Source organism: Pimephales promelas, chromosome 4 (genome assembly GCF_988280905.1).
Source record: "Pimephales promelas chromosome 4, fPimPro1.hap1.1, whole genome shotgun sequence".
Lineage (NCBI taxonomy): Eukaryota > Metazoa > Chordata > Actinopteri > Cypriniformes > Leuciscidae > Pimephales > Pimephales promelas.
In genome coordinates this window covers 8,530,082-8,552,899 of record NC_142772.1, presented here as the reverse complement: position 1 = coordinate 8,552,899, position 22,818 = coordinate 8,530,082, and the positions used below count along the sequence as shown (strand labels likewise).

Sequence of the window (22,818 nt, the reverse complement as noted above, 5' to 3'; positions counted from 1 at the left end):
TATTGCACAGCCAGTATTAAGAAACTGTCAAGAGCGACTGAAAGAGGGAGTTAAAAGCTTTGGGTGGTTTATCAAAGAAAAAATTGAGAATATGGGGTTAAGTGAACTTAATATCTGTACTTCAGTACCATACTCTACAGTTCCCCCTTGGACTTTTGAGGAATTAAAAATTGGATCTAGGATTACTTGAAGAAAAGCAGGAGAAGGAAGTGGACAAATGCAGAGTTCATAGATATATAGAAGAACATTACAGACAGGAATAAATCATATTTACAGATGCTTCAAAAATAACTGATAAAAGGGTGGGAGTGGCGCATGTGGCGCATCTGACTCTAGTTTTGCTCTTTTAAGTATCAAGAATTCACACTCAGGATCTAGGAAAGACATTCTTCTAGAAATTTTAACAGTTAGTACTGTAAGTGGATTGCAAAAGGCGGGTTTAAAATTTTCCTTCTTATGGGTTTCAGCCCACATAGGGGTGGAGGGGAATGAGTTGGCTGATAAATATGCCAAGAAAGCAGCAGGGAAAGACAACATTGATGTTGACATAAAATATAGTAAAGCAGAGGTTAAGAGTATTATTAAAACAAGAACTTATGAAAAATGGCAATTCTTTTGGGATAATGAATCATTTGGGAGACATCTTTTTAGGATACAGCCTAAAGTTAAAAAGGTTGCAGGTTCAACTAGATCTAGACATGAGGAAGTGGTATTGTCCAGGTTGAGAATTGGGCATACCAGACTTAGTAGTACCTTTTTTCTAATGAAAAAAAAAACATGTTTATGGCAACTGTGGTCATTGTATAAGGTCTACCCCTGAAACAGTGGAGCATGTATTGATTCATTGTTTAAAATATTATCAAGATAGGCAGAGGCTTATTGCTCAAGTAGAAGCCAATGAAATTATATTTGAATACAGTAATATTTACAAAGAAATGCTGAGAAGATTTTTTGTTTTTAAAAAATACAGGGCTTTTGAAAAGAAATTAATTTTATAGAAAATATATATTTCCTGTTATAAACTCCAGTCCAGCGGTGGCGGTAATGCAATAAATTGTTGTCAACCGCCATTTAAAAATTGAAGAATAAGAAGAAGACAAGTGTGCACGTGTTAAAACACCAAAGAAAGGAAGAAGAAGTGTGCATGTGTCCTTGTGATTCTGGGTTCTCCTCTCCTTGGCATTTTCATTTACTTCCCATTCCGTTCCCATTCCTATTCAGGTACGTGTGTCGAGAGTCTGCTGTGGTGTAATGGTGTGAACAGTTGGAGGCTAACATGCTCTATTTATAGTTTAATTAGAGCAGAGCTGGTGACATTGGCGTTGTGGCAAGATTCAGGCGGAGTTTGCTTTCAAGTACATTTCATATTAGTTTGTTGATTTGCTCCCAAGTATAGTTTTATTTTTATTTTTGCTTGTGGTTTGCGCTGAATCTTTTATTTTTCTTTTGCTAACAGCGCAAGTCAAATTGTGTCTCTATTTTTGTTAATTTGGTTTTGATTTATTGCAGTGCTTTCTTTATTAGTTATTATTCTTTATAATTGCATGTAGTGTGGCAGGCTATTTTGCTCTCAACTAGTGTATTTTCTCACCTTGAACCTGTAATTTCAGGTTTGGTTTGTTACATTTTGTTGCTCTATCATTGTTTGCCATTTAATTGTTAACTGTTTATGACTGTTTACTGTATCCATTGTCCCATTACTCTGGTGCTACTCAGGCGCTGTTCATCCACCCTGCTGTATGTTGTGTTGCCAGGGGGCCCGAGTGCTATATCCGCCACACCAAAGTGTCTGCAAATTTTACCCTGTGTTTTCTTTCTTTGATTTATTTGGTGCACTTTGTGTAGTCCTTGGTTAACATGTTTCTTTTTCATCCTCAAGGGGCCAGTTATGACTGCTTTAGCTGCTTTCATCCTGTGGTGTGTGCTTCACAGTGTGCTGCGTCTGCCACTTGGGAATGCCACACATATAAAAGTAATTGAGATTGTTACATATTTGGCTCCGCTGCACACCCCTAGTTATTACAAATTTAAAATAACTGTAAAACACTACTTAAACCTTTACTTTTTGTAAGTTTTAATTCTAAGTTTATTTCTGTGATGCCAGTGCTCCATTTTCAGTGCTGTTACTTTAGTTTTCAGTGTTGCGTACTTCAGGAATACTGATTCGGTACTAATAAAACATTGTAATTTTGAGTTGAAAATAGTTGATAAAAGATAATAGTTTAACAGCTAAAGTATAAATAGCTTCTTTGTCTTCAGAAAACCATTCGTCTGTCTTTGTGTGCGATGCGCATTTTGAGCTATCTCGTGTCTGGTGTCAACGTCCTTGCATCGAATCATGCCAGATGATATCAAGGTTCATGGGCAAGGGGCGGCTTGCCTGCCCAGTGGAACCCTCCATACCATAATGGTGCTGCTGGCTTAGGATCTAATCAAGGACCTTGACCTGGGCGGAGTACCTCACGCAACAGATCTTGTCTTGCAGGCTTCTAAGCAGGCGCATTGGTAGCCACAGAGAGGCATCTTTGGCTTAACCTCTCAAGGCTCAAGAACGAAAAAGCTTTGGTAACACTTCATAATAATTGCATGTTATGAATCATTAGTAAATACTTAAATCATAATTTACAATGCATTAACCCCCTGGGGACCAAAAATGCGTCCCCGCATTTTGATATCGTTTTTTTTTTTTCACATAGGTGCAACAGACTTAAAATACTCTGTCATTAATGGTCATGAATAAAATCACTACATTATAAACTATAGAGGGTCTTCTTTTTTGTGTACACTCTTATTAATATCAAAACCTTGTGTTTTTATAAAATAAATAAATTAAACAGGGTGTGCTTTGCTTTAGCTCACTCTGTCTCCGCAAAAATCTTTCTGAAATGTGTCAGAAAAAAGAGCTGTAACTCATTAAATAAGATCTCTCTTTATGAAGCTGAAATTCTCTTCTTTTAAATGAAGTCATTTATATAAAAAGCAACTATTCTCAGTTGATGTAATCTGTATGAAAAGAGAGAGATGTCAGTATTTTCCCTTTCACCTCATAACAGCGAATGACGTGCTAATGTGACCCCGCCCACTGAGAGCGCGTGCTAGTATTCAAACACTAATGTTGAGGCAAGCCATGAAAACGCCCACATCGATAAAAACATACAGTTTATTACAGATCTAACCTCGTCCTAGCCTTTCGTCTTGCTGCACAGTGAGATCCTGGAAAAAGGTTACCTCTGTTACAGTTTCATTTTGAGGAGCACGGATTCAGCTGATGCAGTAAGTCATTATTCAGTGCTTTAACCTAAAAAAAATTCAAATAAAATTACTCATGAATAATAATAAAAAAAACGTGTATATATATATATATATATATATATGTAAGGAATGTCAAGTTGTTTTAACACAAGCAGTGTGACGACAAACAACACCATCTCTATAAAATATTCAAGTTAGCAGTTTTACAAAGCAAAAGATTAAATGATAGCTCACAGAAATGTAACAGAGCTCACAGCTCTTAAGAAGTGGGAGATTCATGCTGTCACAGGCTGGTTGAAGCAGGCAAGGAACAGGATCGAAATGCAGCAGTTTTACTAAAGAAATTAGGATGCTAAATAAGGAAATATGAAAGGAACAACCAAGTATGTTGCGACAACGACAGACCAGGAACAGACTGAAACATAGGACTTAAATACACAGTGAAGAGATCATGGAAACAAGACACAGCTGGGGCAATTGAACTGATAATGACAGGGAAACAGGTGAATGAACTAAATAGTAACGAGGAGTGGGAAAATGGAAACAGGACTGAACCAAACACAAAACACACATGTAACATTATGTCCCTCCCAAAATGGCGCAACCTCACGCCATAGAACATCAATAGGGGCGGGGGGTGAGAAGGCTCGAGAGGCGTGACGTGAAGCTCTGGCTCGGCAGGCGTGACGTGAAGTGCAGGCGGAAGACAGGGTACTTCAGTGTCAAAGTCAATCAAGTTGAATTCCTCTGAACTCTGGATGAGGACCGGAACAGAAGACTCCTGGGCCTATCTCGGCAGCACGAGACAGCGGACGCAGTGGGGAGATAGGGACAGAAGGGAGATCTTGGACTACGTCAACTGAGTAGGACGATCCACTCACCCATAGGATCGATATATTGTCGATATATATTCCCTCAGGGAACATGTGGTGGCAGTAGCAGGAAATTGCCCAAAGAATGGATCATCCAGCCCCATCCAAAAGGAGTGCTTGAGGGCTGCCTCTTTCCAGGACACCTGATGGGCGAGGTGGAGGAATTCCTCGATGTATGTCTCGATTGGACAGTGATTCTGGGAGAGGCTGACGTAGGTCGGTGTTATCTTGTGGGTAGAGGAAGATGCCCATACTGCTGCTGTAATGGTCAATTCTTCAGTTTGGTCTGTCATTCTGTCACGGGCTGGTTGAAGCAGGCAAGGAAGCAGGCTCGGAATGCAGCAGTTTTATTTAATAAATGAGAACAATTTCTTACTGGACAAAGGAAACATCAAAGGAACAACCAAGCTTGTAGCAACAACGACAGACAAGGAACAGACTGAAACTTAAATGCACAGTGAACAGATCATGGAACCAAGACACAGCTAGGGCAATTGAACTGATAATGACAGGTAAACAGGTGAATGAACTAAACAGTAACGAGGAGTGGGAAAATGGAAACAGGACTGAACAAAATACACAAAGAACGGGGGAAACACAGATACACATGTAACACATGCCTTAATAATGTTAAATGAAAGGCTACTTTCTCATAAGCCCATTGACATAAGCATAAGCCCATTGATTTAAACGAATTAATGAATTACGTTTTGAAGGCAGTAGCATATGCTTCATTTACTTCCAGTAACTGCACTACATTTTATATAATGTATTATGAAATTCCTTACACAGTATTATCGGATCTCTTTTTTTAATTGTTCACAAATAAGAGAAAAAACACATTCTGTGGCTTTGGTTTTGCAATTTATTTCCTAATGCATGCTTTAAAGTCTACCTTTCAAATCAAGTGCATTCAACATGCTCTTACTAGAGCTCTTATGCTCTTAGTATGAATTAGTAAAGAGGTACTTAACTGTATGCATACTTAAAATGATAAGCATAGTATAATACACTAATTGTGCATTACATTTTTCTATACACAGGGCTCCAGACTAACTTTTTTTACTAGGAGCGCTGTTGCCCCTGACTGAAAATTTTAGGAGCGCAAGCAGAAAATTTAGGGGCACACCTTAAATCAGCTTGCAATGCAATTATTCAAATTTACCCCAAAATAACTTTAATACTGACAAATTCTTTAATAATAAATAGACTTAACATTATGATATGCTGTTTTATTTTAAGTTAACAGGGCTCCAGACTCAAAGTTGAGGGCAGCATCACCTCAAATGAGAACTCACAGCGAAAAAAAAATTCTGGTAGCACTGTGGCTGACAATAAATCACTAAGATTAATTTAGGGTGTAGATGAAATTAACTTGTAGTTAACAGTGTTGCGTGAGCGAGATCGGCCCGCGACTGGCAAGTTCTGGGCTTTATTTTACTGTCAATGGTTCGAATCGCTGCTGCTGCTCCACGGTCCTAATCATATATGAGTGGCGTATTTTCGTTCCACTTTCATTTTGTTTGCATTCGCTGCTAGGTAACGACTAACGAGTCGATAGATCGCTGATTGCTCAGACGCACATCAGGTTGTGATATTTGTCTCCGTCTCCTTCCCACAGACGTTTACGCGCGCTATTCTTGTCACGGATTCATTGACGCGCCCCTTCCACGCTTTACCATGCGTTTAACGTGTGGCAAATTTACTGGTCGCACATGTGCGACTGGATGTAAAATTCAGTCGCACACTCTCAAATTTTGGTCGCAAAATGCGAACATTTGGTCGCAGTCTGGAGCCCTGATACAAATTTTCTGGCCTCGTTTCAGGCAAATCTCATGAATGCACATGTTTGGTTTGTTTGTTTGATTTTTTTTTTGTTTGTTTCTGAGTGATTAACTTGAAACTCAAAAATAGCACTTTATGACCGGCCCCTGGAATAGACTTATTTAAAACCTCTTTTTTATGTATAGAGGGATACATAACGGTTGTAGTTGATTATTTCACTGTGTTGTTATTGTTTGTCGCTAGTTTCATTTTATTATGATGGTCCCTTTAACACATTCTGTTGACTATAAGTAACATTGGACCTACATTTCTAATAACTCTCATTAGTAGTAGAGTATTGAAAAACATTCCACCCTGACATGCCAAATTTTTTTAATGGGCGACTTTAAACATTGTAGGCTTGGAAAGTGGCTTATCACAATATGTCACATACCGTACAAGACATATGAAATGTTTGGGCCTCTGTTATGGTATAGTTAAAAGAGCCTACAGGTAATTTAGTAGAGCTCCCCTTGGTCTGTCCAACCATAATGTTGTTTATTTGGTTTCGGTTTATACAACTGTCTTAAGGAGAACAAAACCTGAGTGACGTTTGGTTCCGGTCTGGTCTGATGAATCTACACAGGAGTTATTGGACTGTTACTCATGCACAGACTGGGACTTATTTAAGGAAGCAATTTGAATGAACTTGTTGAGACTGTTTCTGCTTATATACGTTTCTGTGAAAACGAAATAATTCCTAAAAAGGCCATTTCCATTTTTCCAAATAACAAACCATGGGTGTCCAAATCTGTTAAAAATATTATTAATCAGAGAAATTCTAGTTTTAGGCAGGGGGATGCCATAATCTACAATAACCTCCAGAAGCAATTTATGAGGGAGCTCAAATTAGCTAAACTTAAATATTACGACAAAGTTGAAACCCTTTTGAGTAATGGCAAGTCTCACCCTGCATGGGATGGGGTGAAGTAAATGATGGGCTTACAATCCAATCATAAAAAACCTGAGGTTGCAGATATACTGAATATTTTCTAAAATCGCTTCAGTATTTATGACTTCACTAAGGAATTGTCTGTGTTCTGGGAACCATGGACAGAACAAAATGTGGCTATTACTACTGATCAGGACAGAGTAAGGATACAATTCTTAGGGGGGTGAAGGAAAGGAAGAGCCCTGGTCCAGACAATCTTGGTGGCCGCTGTGCAGAGCCACTGTCTGACATACTTGCGTTTATATTCAATAAGTCACTTCAATCACACCGGGTCCCTAATCTCTGTAAAGAGTCAGTGATTGTGCCTGTGCCTAAGACCAAAGGACCCAAATCACTTAATGATTTCAGACCGGCTCTCACTTCTCCCATCATGAAAGCTTTTGAAAAAAATATCAAACAGGAGGTTTTCACAATAACACAGCCACAACTTGACCCCTTACCGGAAGGGCGCTTGAGGATTGCAGTCTGCTCAACACAGTTTTTAATCTCTTGGAAGGGGCAATGCAATTTATGCCACTACCAATTATTGATTTTTCATCAGCTTTTAACTGTATTCAACCACACATTTTAGCAGATCAACTTTAGCAGATCGAAAGAAACACAACATCAACCCAGGGCTAATAGCCTTGTTAGTTGACTTTTTAACCTCAAGATCCCAAAGGGTTAAAGCTCTACCAAATAGACTCAGGAGAATAAATACTGTAACAATTATACATTTATTAACAGTCCAACAAGCAATATTATTATATAAAGTTCTTTAGCTCGCAATCTGAGGGTACGGACTCTGGATTTCCTGCCTGAAGACGAAGACAGGGGCACAGCTGACCCCCTGTGAGACATGGGAAGGGACCATCCTGTTGGTGGTGGGGAGGATGGAGGTGAATGAAAGCATCAGTATCTGCAAACTCATACATGTGCAAGTAAGTACCAATCTTTTATACTACAAGTATTATAACACGATTTAGAAGGTAATAAGTGATGTAACAATTGAGTCTTCCCACCAGGACTTATGCTAAAGCTTACATTTAATGGCATGTCTGTCTCTGGCAATCTTCTATCTTCTTTTAGCTCCCCCCAAGGATGTGTCCTCTCCCCTCTTCTCTTTGTCTTATACATACATGAATGCCGTTCACAATATGATGGAAGACAGGTTTTTAAATTTGCAGATGACCCTGTCATTGTGTATCTTCTTAACTAAACTGTGATTGACCATGGACCATTAGTGAAGGATTTCAATGATTGGTGTAAGCGTTCTTTTTTAAACATATCTCCAAGACTAAAGAATGAATTATTGATTTTAGGAAACAGTGCCCTCCTCTTCCCCTCACTATCATTCATGGCCAACCCGTTGAGATAGTACAAGAATATAAGTACCTAGGCACAATGTTTGAAATGGGTTTAACCTTCTGTTTTATCTGCTGGTTTGGTTCTCTGTCCATGAAAAAAATGACTAGAGAGTATCATTAGGACACGTAGCAAGATTGGAAGCATTAACTTCCCCTCTCTCTCTCTCCCACATCTACTCTAAGAGAGTGCCAAGTAAGGCCCAATCTATTGCAGCTGACCCTAGCCACCCCTTGTCCTGCTAGTTGAAGCCACTTCCCACAGGCCAAGATGCAGGTCCAATAGACTCAGAAACTCTTTTATCCCAACTTCTAATTTGATTTTAAACAATTTGCCGGAACTGTTTTAAATGTATTTTACTTTTGTGTTTCAGAGACTGTGGGTATTTTATGCTTTGCCGTATTGTTGTTGTTCTGTCCTTGTGTTTATCTGCTGGCTGTACAAATAATTGCCTTGCTGGGACAATAAAGTTACCTTGACCTTGATCTTGACCTTGACCTATTGGTAGGCTCATGGGGTTAGGGTTAGAATAAGCTGACAAGTACTTGCAAAGTTACTTATAGTCAGTAGAATGTCTGTTAGGGGACCATCACAATAAACAGTTAGCAGATATTAAGCAGACAGTCTACTAATTCTCTAATGAGAGTTAGTTTACATGCAGTTGCAAAGTTACTTATAGTCAACAGAATGTTCAAAAGGGACCATCAAAATAAAATGTTACCACTCAGGCTGCTCTAACTTACCATAACATTAGTTGCATTTGAAGAGCTCTTTTCTAAAACGCTATAAATCCATTTCAATAGTTTTCAGGAAAACTACATTTTTTACCTAGACCCACACTTTTTTTTTTTTTTGAATATTCAAATTATCCTGTTTAAATGTTTTATTGGTTCAGTCTGAACATTTTGAACAATAATTATTAAATCAAACAACAATATTGTTAATGATAATTTAAAAGTTAATTTTATTTTTTTCCAAAATGCTATAAATCCATCCATTTTTTGTATCATTTTTAGTAAAGAGTCAAACCTCAAACAAATAGTACCAATTTCAACATATGCATGAAAAAAACCGAATTATTAAAAATGATCAATATATGATAACGATATTCAAAAAAGGGATGGGCACCCCTCCAGCACATGCACACATACACAGGCTACATAACATGTGAGCAAAGCGGAGCAGCATGACGCTTAAATATAAGTAAAAAAAATAAAAAAAAATAAACATAAAATATACGTTTCACATTTGTTTTTAATAATATTACATTACTTATTTTTATTATTTCATCTATGTTGAGTAGGCTATGAAAAGGGAACCGCATGAGATGAGTAAGATAGGATCAAAATTCAAAAGCTGCCCAATATCGGAAAATATTTGGAGTGCGTCAGACATGATTTTGACCACTTATTAAGTTTTGTTTTGTAGAAAGCTTGTAAATTTCGTTTCATATAAATTGTATCTTCATTTTAATAAATGTTTCATCGACAAATTGACTGGATTAATACATTAGAAGTAAATATCAGACAATATAATCAGGACACAGAGGCGCGCAGGTGAACCGGAGCGCGTCTCATAATATGAACCGAAACACCGCAATGCTTGCCTCACACAGGCCTGAGAACTAGGCTACAGAAAGCTTTAAATATCTACTTTTAAACAAAACAATTAAAAACTAAAATAAATTGGCAACTCTCTGCGTATGTAGGCTAATTCGAAGTATGCGTTTCTATAGGCCTATGCGCGTTCACTGCGAAGATGGCGAGTAAGCATCATCAACTTTATCTTTGTTGCTGACACTGACAGAAAACACTAGTTTATTAATAAACAATTCAAATGTTTCATGCATAATCATTACTTTTTGCCGGTTCTTTGTGGCAAGCTTTATGCATACGTTGAAATGTGGAATAGGCAATTAAAAACACTCATATGGTTTATCTCCCATTTAATTAAATCAATATATGTGATTACTGATAATACAAATGGCTTAAATGATCTACTACTAGTCGACTAGAAAACTAGGACTCATTTTGAGGAATAAATGAACATAATAAACCTCTGTTCAGAGTGCCGCCGTGCTGGATTGTGTAGAGCGCTCATTGAATTTGAGGATTTATCGTGTTTAGGCTAAAAACAGGGCTGGCGCTTATCGCGGCTTGGAAAGAAACTGTATCTTGCAGTACATTTTAAACAAGGAAATATAGCGATTTGGCATGAAACGTTGATGGAGCAGTGAAAGGGTTCTGTCCACAGCAGAATGACACGACAAACTTATTTTTTTTTAAAATGCCGTTTATCGCGTTTTGGAAAAGAGCTCTTCATTTGTTAAACGGGATGTAACGAGTGCACGTTACGTTTTAATGAAGGGGTCACAATGAGTGTGTTTTTATTGTAAAGCAGAAACAATGAATTGCTTTTGGTGGTGGTGGTACCATGAGTAACTCATATCTAAGACATATTTATATATGGTGGTTTAAAACGTGTTTACTTAATAGATATCGATGAGTCAAAATACACAGACCTGTAACTTCTTGAAGAAGCTCTTCTGTCCTCCACTTGTTACCTGTATTATTGGCACTTGTTTGAACCCGTTATCTGTATAAAAGACACCTGTCCTCAGCCTCAAACAGTCATACTCCAAACTCAACCATGGCCAAGACCAAAGAGCTGTCGAAGGACACCAGGAATAAAATTGTTGACCTGCTCCAGGCTGGGAAGACTGAATCTACAATAGGCAAGCAGCTTGGTGAGAAAAAATCAACCGTGGGAGCAATTGTAAGAAAATGACCAAGACCACTGATAATCTCCCTCGATCTGGGGCTCCACGCAAGATCCCATCCCATGGGGTCAAAATGATCATGAGAACAGTGAGCAAAAATCCCAGAACTACATGGAGGGAACTGGTGAATGACCTGCAGAGAGCTAAGTAACAAAGGCTACCATCAGTAACACAGTACGCCGAGAGGGACTCAATCCTCAAATCATGTCCAGGCCCTTCTGAAGTTTGCCTGAGAGCATATGGATGATCCAGAAGAGGATTGGGAGAATATCATGTGGTCAGATGAAACCAAAATAGAACTTTTTGGTAAAAACTCAACTTTGAAGGAAGAAGAATGCAGAGTTGCATCCCAAGAACACCATACTTACTGTGAAGCACGGGGGAGGAAACATCAAGCTTTGGGGCTGTTTTTCTGCAAAGGGGAAAGGAAAACTAATCTGTGTTCAGGGAAGAATGAACAGGGCCATGTATCGTGAGATTTTGAGCCAAAACCTCCTTCCATCAGTGAGAGCCTTGAAGATGAAACGTGGCTGGATCTTCCAGCATGACAATGATCCCGAACACATGATCTGGGCAACGAATGAGTGACTCCATAAAAAGCATTTCAAGGTCCTGGAGTGGCCTAGAAAGTTTTCAGACCTCAACTCCATAGAAAATTTGTGGAGGGAGTTGAAAGTCTGTGTTGCCTAGCGACAGCCCCAAAACATCACTGCTCTAGAGGAGATCTGCATGGAGGAATGGGCCAAAATATCAGCTACAGTGTGTGCAAACGTGGTGAACAGAGATGCTTCACTTCACTTCTACAGAGCCAGTGTCAACGGACAAGATGGTCGAGCCAGAGTCTTTTCCTGTTCCGGAGCCAGAGTCTGTTCCTGTTCCGGAGCCAGAGTCTGTTCCTGTTCCTGAGCCAGTGTGTGTGTTGTTCATTCCCGAGCCAGTGTGTGTGTTGTCCGTTCCCGAGCCAGTGTGTGTGTTGTCCGTTCTCGAGCCAGTGTGTGTTGTCCATTCTGTTTGTTTTCCCGCTCCTTGTTTGTGTTCATTTTTGCCTGTATTAGTTAATTTACCCAGCTGTGTCTTGTTTCACTCATCCATTCCCCTGTATTTAAACCCTGTGTTTTAGTTCAGTCCTTGTAAGTTCTTAATGTTGTAATGGTTGCTGTTAACTGTTTTATGTTCCTCGTCTGAGTTTCTTTGTTTTTTCGTTTACCCTGGATTACATGTTTGTGGTGTTAGTAAATGTGATTGCAACGTTACGGTTGCGATCAAATCTACGCGCTTTACAAATGTATTGATACTTAAGAGGGTATTGTTATAGAACACGAAACTTAATCCTCGTGGCCAGAGGAATAGCTTCTATTGAAATTCCACAAAGGAGGATAATTCTGTGAGTTTTGACGGAGATTGAATAATCAGTTTTTGGAGAAGCAGATGATTCGATCATACTGTAAATGAATCCCCTTACAGATTATCCTGACAATCAGTCTATTTTAGACAATTGACATATTAATACTTAATTTTAATTCGTATGATGTTTCATGATTAGTTATTGAAATTATATTCCCTGTATCTGAGCTAATCCTGAGATTCCCTACAGTCGACACCTGAATGGGCATCTCTGTAATAAAAGGCCAACGCAAACCAGAAATGTATTTTTCTCCTGTCATGCTTTGTTGTTGGTGTGTTTTGATTTTATTGGTGAGTATTTTTGTTTTGAGCTAATTCGTGTTTTTTTTTTCTCCCTCTATGGTTGGTTTTTGTCATGTTGCTTTGAAATGTATTTTTTTCACCATTCTTTCAATATATTACAACCGACCAGGTGGTAAACAGGAAAGCATGTCATTTGACTTTCATCTCGCAACATGTCTTTAATTTAGTCCTGCTCAGGTTCTTACTCCCTGTGATTGGAATTTGTTGCTTTTTCGTCTTCTTAATTGAGTGGAACCAAGTGGTTTATTGTGAATAAATGTCTCCCTTTTCTCAATTGAAACTCCCTCTGTTCTTGTGTTCATTTTGTATCAGCACATTTATTAATGTCAACCAGGGTTAAAAGATCCAGAAATGTTCTTATTTTTTATTTCCTCATACCGTCAGCTACCTTAAGGATGTAACATATATGAATGGTCCTTGTTTTTCTAGCAGGGATACTTTGAATTACATCATCGCCCCCTTTTGTCAGACTCCCCTCTTTAGTGCTCCGCTGGCGCCGGCTCTGCTCATGTCCGGTTCAATCAGTCATTGTAGGTGTTGTCATTCAGTAGACATATAAAATGTATTAACTGGTGCTACATTTCAAATGGCTGATGCAGTAAATGACAGGAGTATTGGCCTCTGTTGTATCACCGCATAAAACATTTGTATCCACCCAAAATCTAGTCATACAAACAAAACTGTGTAGTTTTTTTTCCCCAAAAATGACATAATTTCTTATATTATCTTATATTATAGAGATCCTTCTCAAAAAGTGTGTTCTTAATAGAGTTGCATTTCCTTTAAAACGGAGAGCTTATTAGTACTCATGTTGCACCACATGAGACAGCAGAAGCTGGTACCAGGGGAACAGAGGAGGGTGAAAGACTGAGTGAACAGATAGAAAGAGAAAGAATTTCCAAAACAACGCTATATAGTAACAATCAGAGTCAGTCTACTTTCTTCTTTATCTCTGGAGAAGCGATGAATAATTCTCCTCCTTTTATCACTGCAACTGATAAAATCTACCCATAATTTCCAACAGCAGCAGATTACAGAAATGAAAGGAATCTTTGAAACTGACAGTCCAAAAATTTGACTTAAACCCTATTCGCACAGGATTAGTATCATCTGGGGACCTCGTGTGATTTAGTAATTACCCCCCACGTCTGATTTTCGTGTGGCGCATTCGCATGTGATATGCGAAGCCTGTGATTTTGTTCAAATGTAATTATTTATCATCTGGATACGATGTCAATAGGCTATTGCTTGGAAATGTCTTGTCATTATTATAGGTTTAGCTGATATATCATAAACAGAATAATGTTCCTTACTGCATGCTTTTTTACATGTTATCCATGTCCATCTAATCATTCTTTTTGTTTTTGATCTTCTGATGGTTTTCAGCTTTCTCTTTCTACAAATTGTATAGTTGTTTATTGTTTAGCGCCCAAAATACTATTAATACTATCAGCCGCCTCCATTCTGTGCAAAAGATGAATAAAAAAGCGCACAGGAAACAAAAACCTCAGACTGTTTGCCGCGCTATCAAGATGCATAATCGCTTTTCAGCGTGTTTATGAACGCCGTTGACTTAACGTCATTACCGTATATATAAATATATGACTTACCTCAACCCCATCCCTAAACCTAACCGTCACTGGGGTTAATGGCATTTATGACTGTTCCCTTACCATCCTAGGAAAAAAAAGATCGCTCCCCAGATGTAGATGTAAATTTTGCTTCGTTTCCCGCGGACTTTTGACGTCGTGTGCAGACAAGCGGAATCACTCAGACGTTAATGGCGTAGACATACACGCATACACATGGATACACGCGGATAGCTCAAAACACGTAGAGATAACACGCCACTTGACTCGAAAGTGTAAGAAAAATATTTTTTCTTACACTTCTTACACTTACCTACCTTTAGGCGATTTACACCTTTACAAATCTTCCTTTGTGCATGCAAATTCATTTAACGCTTGCAATCTTATGTACTCTTTCACAAATCTTACCGTGCGTATGCAATTCTTTTAGGCATTATTTTACCTTCATAGAAGCATCTGTAGAAATTAATGTTGGAAGGAGAGGATCAAAAATAAAAGGAACAGGTCTATCCAGCAGCATGCATATTAAAGCTATCAACTGCTTCTCATCAGCTCTGAGAATCTGCCTCAGCGGCTCAACCACAGTAGCATGGCCTGGAAGAAATTTGTTGAACCATGAAGTGAGCCCTAGGAACTATCGTAAAGCTACCATATCTGTAGGTCGAGGTGCTTTAGAAATGGCAGTAAGGTGGTCTGGGCTGGGACGTAATCCTTCTTTAGAAATGACACGAGCCAGAAACCAGGAATGCTTGCTTGGTTGAAGGAGCTTTTATCAAAGGTAATCTGCAAGCCAACCTCGTCTTGCCTTTGACGAACATCTTGGAGGTGCTTATCATGGGCCTTATTAGAATCACCATACACTATAATATCATCTAAATAATTCTTTACCCCCTCCAGCCCATTTAGGACCGATTGCATAATTTTTAGGAAGGCTGACGGCACTGAAGCTAGTCCAAACGGAACCCCAGTGAAACGGAAAAGGCCTTCACGCATCATGAGGGCAGTCAGGTTACGACTGTCAGGATGGAGTGGCAGCTGGTGGTAAGCAGAGCTCAGATCAATTTGACTGTAACGTGAAGCACCTGCAATTTCTGTGAACAAATCATCCATGTGAGGTAATGGATGGCATTCTATAATCACACTCTTATTAGGTTCACAGAGATCTACGCAAAGTCTAATGTGTGCATCACGGTTACATACCACCACCAACGGACTAAGCCATTCTGAAGCATCAACTGGTTCAATTATGCCCGCTGTAAGGAGACGATTAAACTCAGTGGACACCTCATTACGGATGCTGAGAGGTGAGCGTCTTAATTTTTGACGCACTGGAGTCACTATTGAATTAACTTGCACATTGTGGATGAATTATTTCACACATACAAGGTGAGTAGCAGATACAGGTGATACTGTGTACACAGGGCTTGTGGAATGATGTCATATGAAGTCATGAAGAGGTGCAGGTGAGATTCCACATTCATGGTCTATGTGCCTCACTTTTCCGCTTACAATGTCCAGGTTCAGCAGTCTCATTAAATCTAATCCTAGCAAGGGAGATCCTGCAGTCACTACATAAAAAGTAGCAGGAAATGAAAGCTTTAGCATAAGTTATGCCATGAAGACTTAATTACCATGTCACTTGTTACCTTCAGGTTATCCAATCAAGTTCTTATTCTTGTCGTATAAAAGATCGGTACTTACACATGTTTGAGTTCGCAGATGCCGACGCGACAACAACCTCCACACTCCCCACCACCACTCCCGTCTATACTCCCCTGGGGGGTCAGCTGCACCCCTGCCTTCGTCTTCAGGCATAAAATGCTGATCCGCTACCCTCGGATTACGATCTATGGACGAGGCCTACGCCAAAGAACTGTGAATAATTGCCTGCTGGGCTGCCAATAAATGGATGCTTTGTAACATCATTTTATCTTCCGAGTCTTTCTGGTAGAACTACATTGTCATTTGTTGATACACCCACTAATACTGTTAAGCAGCCAGTAACTGGTAAGTTCTACCAGAAAGAAATAAATACTGTAAATGTTAAATACAATAAATGCATTTAGTGATAGCCCAGGAAGAAATAAAGTTCTTTTGCGTAGGCCCCGTCCACAGCTCACAATCCTAGGGTCCGGACTCATTTCCTGCTTGAAGGCAGGGGCGCAGCCGACCCCCCCGATCCACATCTGAAGCTTGTTGCTGACTGGTCGTTGTTTGTTTTTGACCCTCCGATTGTCTCTGTGCAGTTTGTGACTGTTGAACGTGCACCCTTTCCCTCACTGCCATACTTATTATCCATACTAATGGCTTGTACCGACTACATGGCAGTAGCAGTGGAATTACAGAGTAACAACAAATTTTTAACTGCAGCTTCCACTTTACATGCGATTGTAATCGCTTTCTCTAGAGTGAGGTTGTCCTCCAACAGTAATTTGTCTCTTACTGCAGTCAAAAACACATTTGCAATCAAGTGATCTCGTAGAATTTCACTCTCCTTAGGCACAAAGTGTTTCTGAAGTGCAGCCATTGCTTCATCAAAGTAGTACCTTGGTATAAAACAGGCGCTGGCCTTCCATCCGCAAGCAATGCAGCAAAATTAGTATCATCTTCCAATTGTAGCTGGTGTAAAAGTTGGCCTTTTTTCTCTGACATTGCATTTAATATTCTTATATTGTACTATATTATGAACACTATATTATCTAATTCTTCTAGGCCTTCATCAACTCTCTAGAGAAATATCTGTTGAGGATGTCCCTTCTGCAAGAAGGAAATGAAGAAGGTTTACACTTGGGAGTAGTCATGGATTTGGTGTTATCTCACTCCTTCAGCCTAGCCACTCACAAATCACTAGTATGAAAACTTACATCCTACAATGAACACTTTGTGCAAAATCATCACTCTATTTTCAAATCCTAATAAATCACATCCTGTCAGCTGGAACTGTCAGCATAACTCAGCATCAATTCTCTCAATGTTCTTTTGCTCGTCACTGTATCTTTGTTTTTTTCTCAACACGGATCCCATTAACTTGACATAGTTTTATAAATCAATGCTGACATAATTTATCAGCCTTCCCTTTCTCAGTCCTCTCCATCATTAGATGCAGAAATCACAGTGAGACCATGTCTTACCGAAGCCCATCTTTATAAAGCCATTCATTATTTGCAGGTAAACAGTGACAAGACGACACTTATTTTACATGGACAGACTATCTATCCCCGTCGAAGGCTCGATACAGTGTTTCTGCAACACTTTCAGGGAACTCTAGAGTGAATGACGATATATGGGTAATGCTTCCTTTTACAGTCCTGTTACCCATGTACATACTACATACTTATTATAGTAACAGTTACTGGGTAATAACTAGGTACTAAACTGGAACCTACTCCTAACCCATGTACTTAACTTATATTAGCCAGTACTTTCTAGGTAAGTACACTGTAAGTACACGTAAGGACTGTACTGTAAAAGGAAGCGTTACAAATATAAGTGTGTGTATATATATATATATATGTAATGATACACGTATTTGTATTGAACCGTTCGGTACGAGGCTTTCGGTTCGGTTTTCGGTATGCATTTTTTGAACCGAACGGTTCGTTCGTTTCATTTTTTTTGCCAACCAACATTTCGTTATTCAAATGTAGGTGCGTTGCGCGTGTCAAACGAGTTCATATGTTGGCGTGACCACAACATTGCCCAACATCAAATTGCAAATAAGGTAAATAAGGTAATGTAAGCGGAACGAAACTGAGCTACTCGTTATTGTGTGGTTGTTTGGATGACGGACCGTTTATCAGTTTGGACCAATGCCGATCTTCATCATCAGCACTGTTACTGCACAGCTTAATCCAGTAAAGAAAACATTTGAATTCGCCACTGAAGTAATAACATCGCTGCGAGATCTAGTGAGAAACATTCACATTTCTCCGTTATTAACGGATCAAACAGCGCTGACGTGAAAACCAGGAAGAAACATTGTGCCATGAATGAACTATCCAGTGTCCACAGATCAGCAACATCATCAAGGATTTACTGTACAACACTACTATTTGTAAGTTTAGCAGGAATAGTAGGCTATAATGCTTTTTAAGTAACATCACGTCGGTTGTATTTTGACATTATGAATACAATTGCTGCCCTCAAATGTTAATCTAAACTAAAATAAACCTTTGTTTATAACTACTACAATATTACATTTCATTTTGTCCAAGGAGCTGTTTTGTTTTATAAGCTCCTAAGTAAAGTCAAGTATAGTTCCATCATTGCTCAAAGTTAAAAAAAATCATACTTTATGATGTTAGTTTTAATAAAAATATAATTTAAAAAAATAAATCAAGGAAATTTCTCTGCCATTTCTTTCTTTTTGCTGTATTTGAAACCGAAACGAATCGTGACACAAGTGTATCGTATCGAACCGAACCGTGAATTTTGTGAACCGTTACACCCCTAATATATATATATAAATATACTCACCTAAAGGATTATTAGGAACACCATACTAATACTTTGTTTGACCCCCTTTTGCCTTCAGAGCTGCCTTAAAGGAGAACTCCGGCGCAAAATGAACCTTTGGTCTAATAAAGCATTGGTACCTTGTCGACCATTCACAAAGTGGACTCTTTATAAAGTATCTTCTTATTAAACGGTCTGTACACTAACAAAGTTCTCAATGCTTTGTTTTGCATGTAGGGACCCTCATTATGTTACTGTGTTAGTGTGGGGCTATTTTGAGCCTTGTTAGTGGTATAAACTAGCGATTTCTTTTTACTTATTAAATGCCCCCATATACTAGCGTTATACACTAAATCGTTTTTAGAGATTAAACTCTTTACATTTTATTATCATGAAAACAAATCTCAGAGAACGGTTAACTAGGTACCTAAGTTTTATTAGACCAAAGGTGGACCATTTATTTGAATCTAGAATCGAGGACCCCCCTCGAAAACGAGATGGCTCATCTCAAGGGGCTATTCCTCTTTAATAAAATGTCAAATAAATACATTTTGTGGCAGCATCATGGTATAATGATTGCATCAGATAGTAATACCATGGCATATGAAATATTATGTCTGAAAAAAGTCCTGTTACTATCTCGATGCTTTTTTTTTTTTCAACAGCCAAATTCATACTTCAAGAGACTATGTTATTCCCAGCTACCAAACAAAAGGTATTGGCTAATTAAATCATTTCTGATGGGCTCTCTTAAGACAACTAAGACATCAACTATAGACATGTAGACACATGTAGAATGTCACAGTCCTTGATAGTCCTCTTCATGGTTTCCAATAAAAATAGCTTCTTTTTTAAAGTAAATGAAGCTTTCTTTCACTGTCCTAGAATGGAGGATAACCATTCATATATCTGTTTTGAGTTATGCGATACTTTAGGGCTTAATTGTAACATATATTTCAAGAACACAATAAACCCTTCTAATCATTCACCGTGAGCAATATGTTGGCCACAATATTTTTATGGAGGGTGAAAGTGCAGCTGAGCTGACCCAACAAAGTGCAGACAAAGGCCATTTTCACAGACTGATGTGGAGTGAGATGGACATTGGTAAGCGACATGGCAATGATGCCATGTGGGTCTCTCCTTTTCTCTTGACCTGCCGTACATGAAAAGCCAATTTTTCTGAGACAAAGAATTTCAAAGTTACCACTGAAGGAAAATGTCAGCATGCTTTCATTTTTACCATGATAAGGCTTCTCTTGTATCTTTAATAATGCTGTGCTACCAGTGACGTTTTTGCACATCTGAGGTTATAGTGAAACTTAATCTGGATGATATTTTTAGGCCCCATGAACATTTATGCAGAGAGTTTATAAGGTTTGATGGCACGTGGTTTATTATTATTCTTCATTGTGGGAAATGTATTTTTATGGATTCAAAATTGTAGCTCCATGAAAAACTATTTATGGTCTTTTCTAATGCCTGTTAGACTTGTTTCATTGATATCTCAATGAATTGGTAATTTAATATTTACTGATGAGCCAAAATTGGGCATCTCAAATAGTTGTATAATTAAATTAAACTGGAGGAGCATTGACAATATTTGTGGTTTGTGGATCAAATGGTTCATTAAAATTCTGTCTGTGCTACAAAAATGCACACATTTTCTAGATTCTCAGCACTATTATATATATATATATATATATTTTCAAATAGGAGTTCAGCAAAGAATGCCTGTTAAAGGGTCATGAAACCCCCCTCTTTCAGGAGGGGAGTGGGTGGTATGGCCATTACTGGTCCTTTCAAAATTAACTGAATGCCCTGCTACATATATTAGCCTACAGTAATTGTAATTCTAAAACATATCAATGTAGGCTACATGTATAATTACAATATCATTATAAAATATATAGTGGTTTATATAGACACTATAAATGCATTTGAAAATTATAAATTTCCCGCTTTCGTCCCTAGAAAAAAATCGTTACGTGCATAGATCTACGTGCCCCTTAAACCCCCATAATAAAGATGGCTCTGCGGAGGTGGATAACTCCTCATTTTAGACAAACACACACACACACACCTCTGAAGGGATAGAAAAGTCCTCGGGACTTGGTACCGCATCACTCGCAAGATTGGTTGTCAACAAGGCGAAGTCCACCATTCTCCACTTTTTGCAGCTCTCTCTCTCTCGAAAAATGTTTGTGACACGCATTATAGACCTTATGTAGCCCCGCCCCTTTTCAGCGTTGCACTCGTTGTCTTTTGACTTCCGGTCTGTATTTTCACAGCGATCTTACATGAATGAACTGCTCGTAAAAAAATTCCCGGTCGACATTTGTTAAGACATCTGCTTTACAATGCTTATGATAAACATTGCAATGCTCATGATAACTTTTGTTAACTCTACAATAAGTAAATCCACTTCACCAGCCTTACATTTCTCTGGTGCATAAGGTCTAATAGTTTAGATCATAGACTGTTTAGAAATGCACCTGTTTGAGGTCGTTAGCTGCATGAAGACAACTGTCCACACCATACAATCATTAAGAATCCAACTACTAACATGACCAAGACCAAAGAGCTGTCCAAAGACACTAAAGACAAAATTGTATACCTTCACAAGGCTAGAAAGGGCTACGGAGAAATTGCCTGGTGAAAAAAGGTCCACTGTTGGAGCAATCACTAGAAAATGGAAGAAGCTAAACATGACTGTCAATCTCCCTCGGACTGGGGCTCCATGCAAGTTCTCACCTTGTGGGGTCTCAAAGATCCTAAGAAAGGTGAGAAATCAGCTCAGAACTACACAGGAGGAGCTGGTCAATGGCCTGAAAAGAGCTGGGACCACCGTTTCCAAGGTTACTGTTGGTAATACACTAAGACATCATGGTTTGAAATCATGCATGGCACGGAAGTTTCCCCTGCTTAAACCAGCACGTCAAGGCCCGTCTTAAGTTTGCCAATGACCATTTGGATGATCCAGAGGAGTCACGGGAGAAAGTCATGTGGTCAGACGAGACCAAAATAGAACTTTTTGGTCATAATTCCACTAACCTTGTTTGGAGGAAGAAGAATGATGAGTACCATTCCAAGAACACCATCCCTACTGTGAAGCATGGGGGTGGTAGCATCATGCTTTGGGGGTGTTTTTCTGCAATGGGACAGGGCGACTGCACTGTATTAAGGAGAGGATGACCGGGGCCATGTATTGCGAGACTTTTGGGAACAACCTCCTTCCCTCAGTTAGAGCACTGAAGATGGGTCGGGGCTGGGTCTTCCAACATGACAATGACCCGAAGCACACAGCCAGGATAACCAAGGAGTGGCTCTGTATGGCTCTGGCATGGCCTAGCCAGTTTCCAGACCGAAACCCAATAGAGAATTTTTGGAGGTAGCTCAAACTCTGTGTTTCTCAGCGACAGCCATGAAACCTGACTGATATAGATAAGATCTGTGTGGAAGATTGGCCAAAATCCCTCATGTAGTATGTGCAAACCTGGTGAAAAACTACAGGAAACGTTTGACCTCTGTAATTGCAAACAAAGGCTACTGTACCAAAATTAACATTGATTTCCTCAGGCTGTCTCATACAAATAAATAGTTAAAAAATCATACATTGTGTGTCATGAATTTGTCTCTTGTTTTGTGTACAAACACATGGCCGGTTGTTTTGGGCTATGTGTTTGTACACAAAACAAGAGACAAATACATGACATTGTGATTTCTGGATTTAAAAAAAAAAAAAAATTATTAATTAATTAATTGTAAAACGCCTTGGTGGCCATTGGGTCTGTGGAAGCGCTATATAAATGCAGTCCATTTACTATTTAACATTTATAAACATTACAATGTCCACAAGACAACCCTTTGTATTTCGAGAGCATGTAAGCATTTGGTGACCATGCATATCCATTACAATATATATTTATCATTTGTCGGCCATGATATGAAGCAAGAAATTATCGGACAGAATTTTAATATCAGATTTATGTATGTCTTTTTTATAGAAAACCTCAATGTGGCAAAATATCTGAAAAACTGAAA

The 22,818-nt window shown here is 38.8% G+C and overlaps 1 protein-coding gene across 1 annotated transcript in view; it reads right to left on the bottom strand.

Moving 5' to 3' along the window:
- drd2b (dopamine receptor D2b) overlaps positions 1–22,818 on the bottom strand; it is a 73,374-nt gene that overhangs the window by 15,986 nt on the left and 34,570 nt on the right. The gene's annotated exons all lie outside the window — the stretch shown is intronic.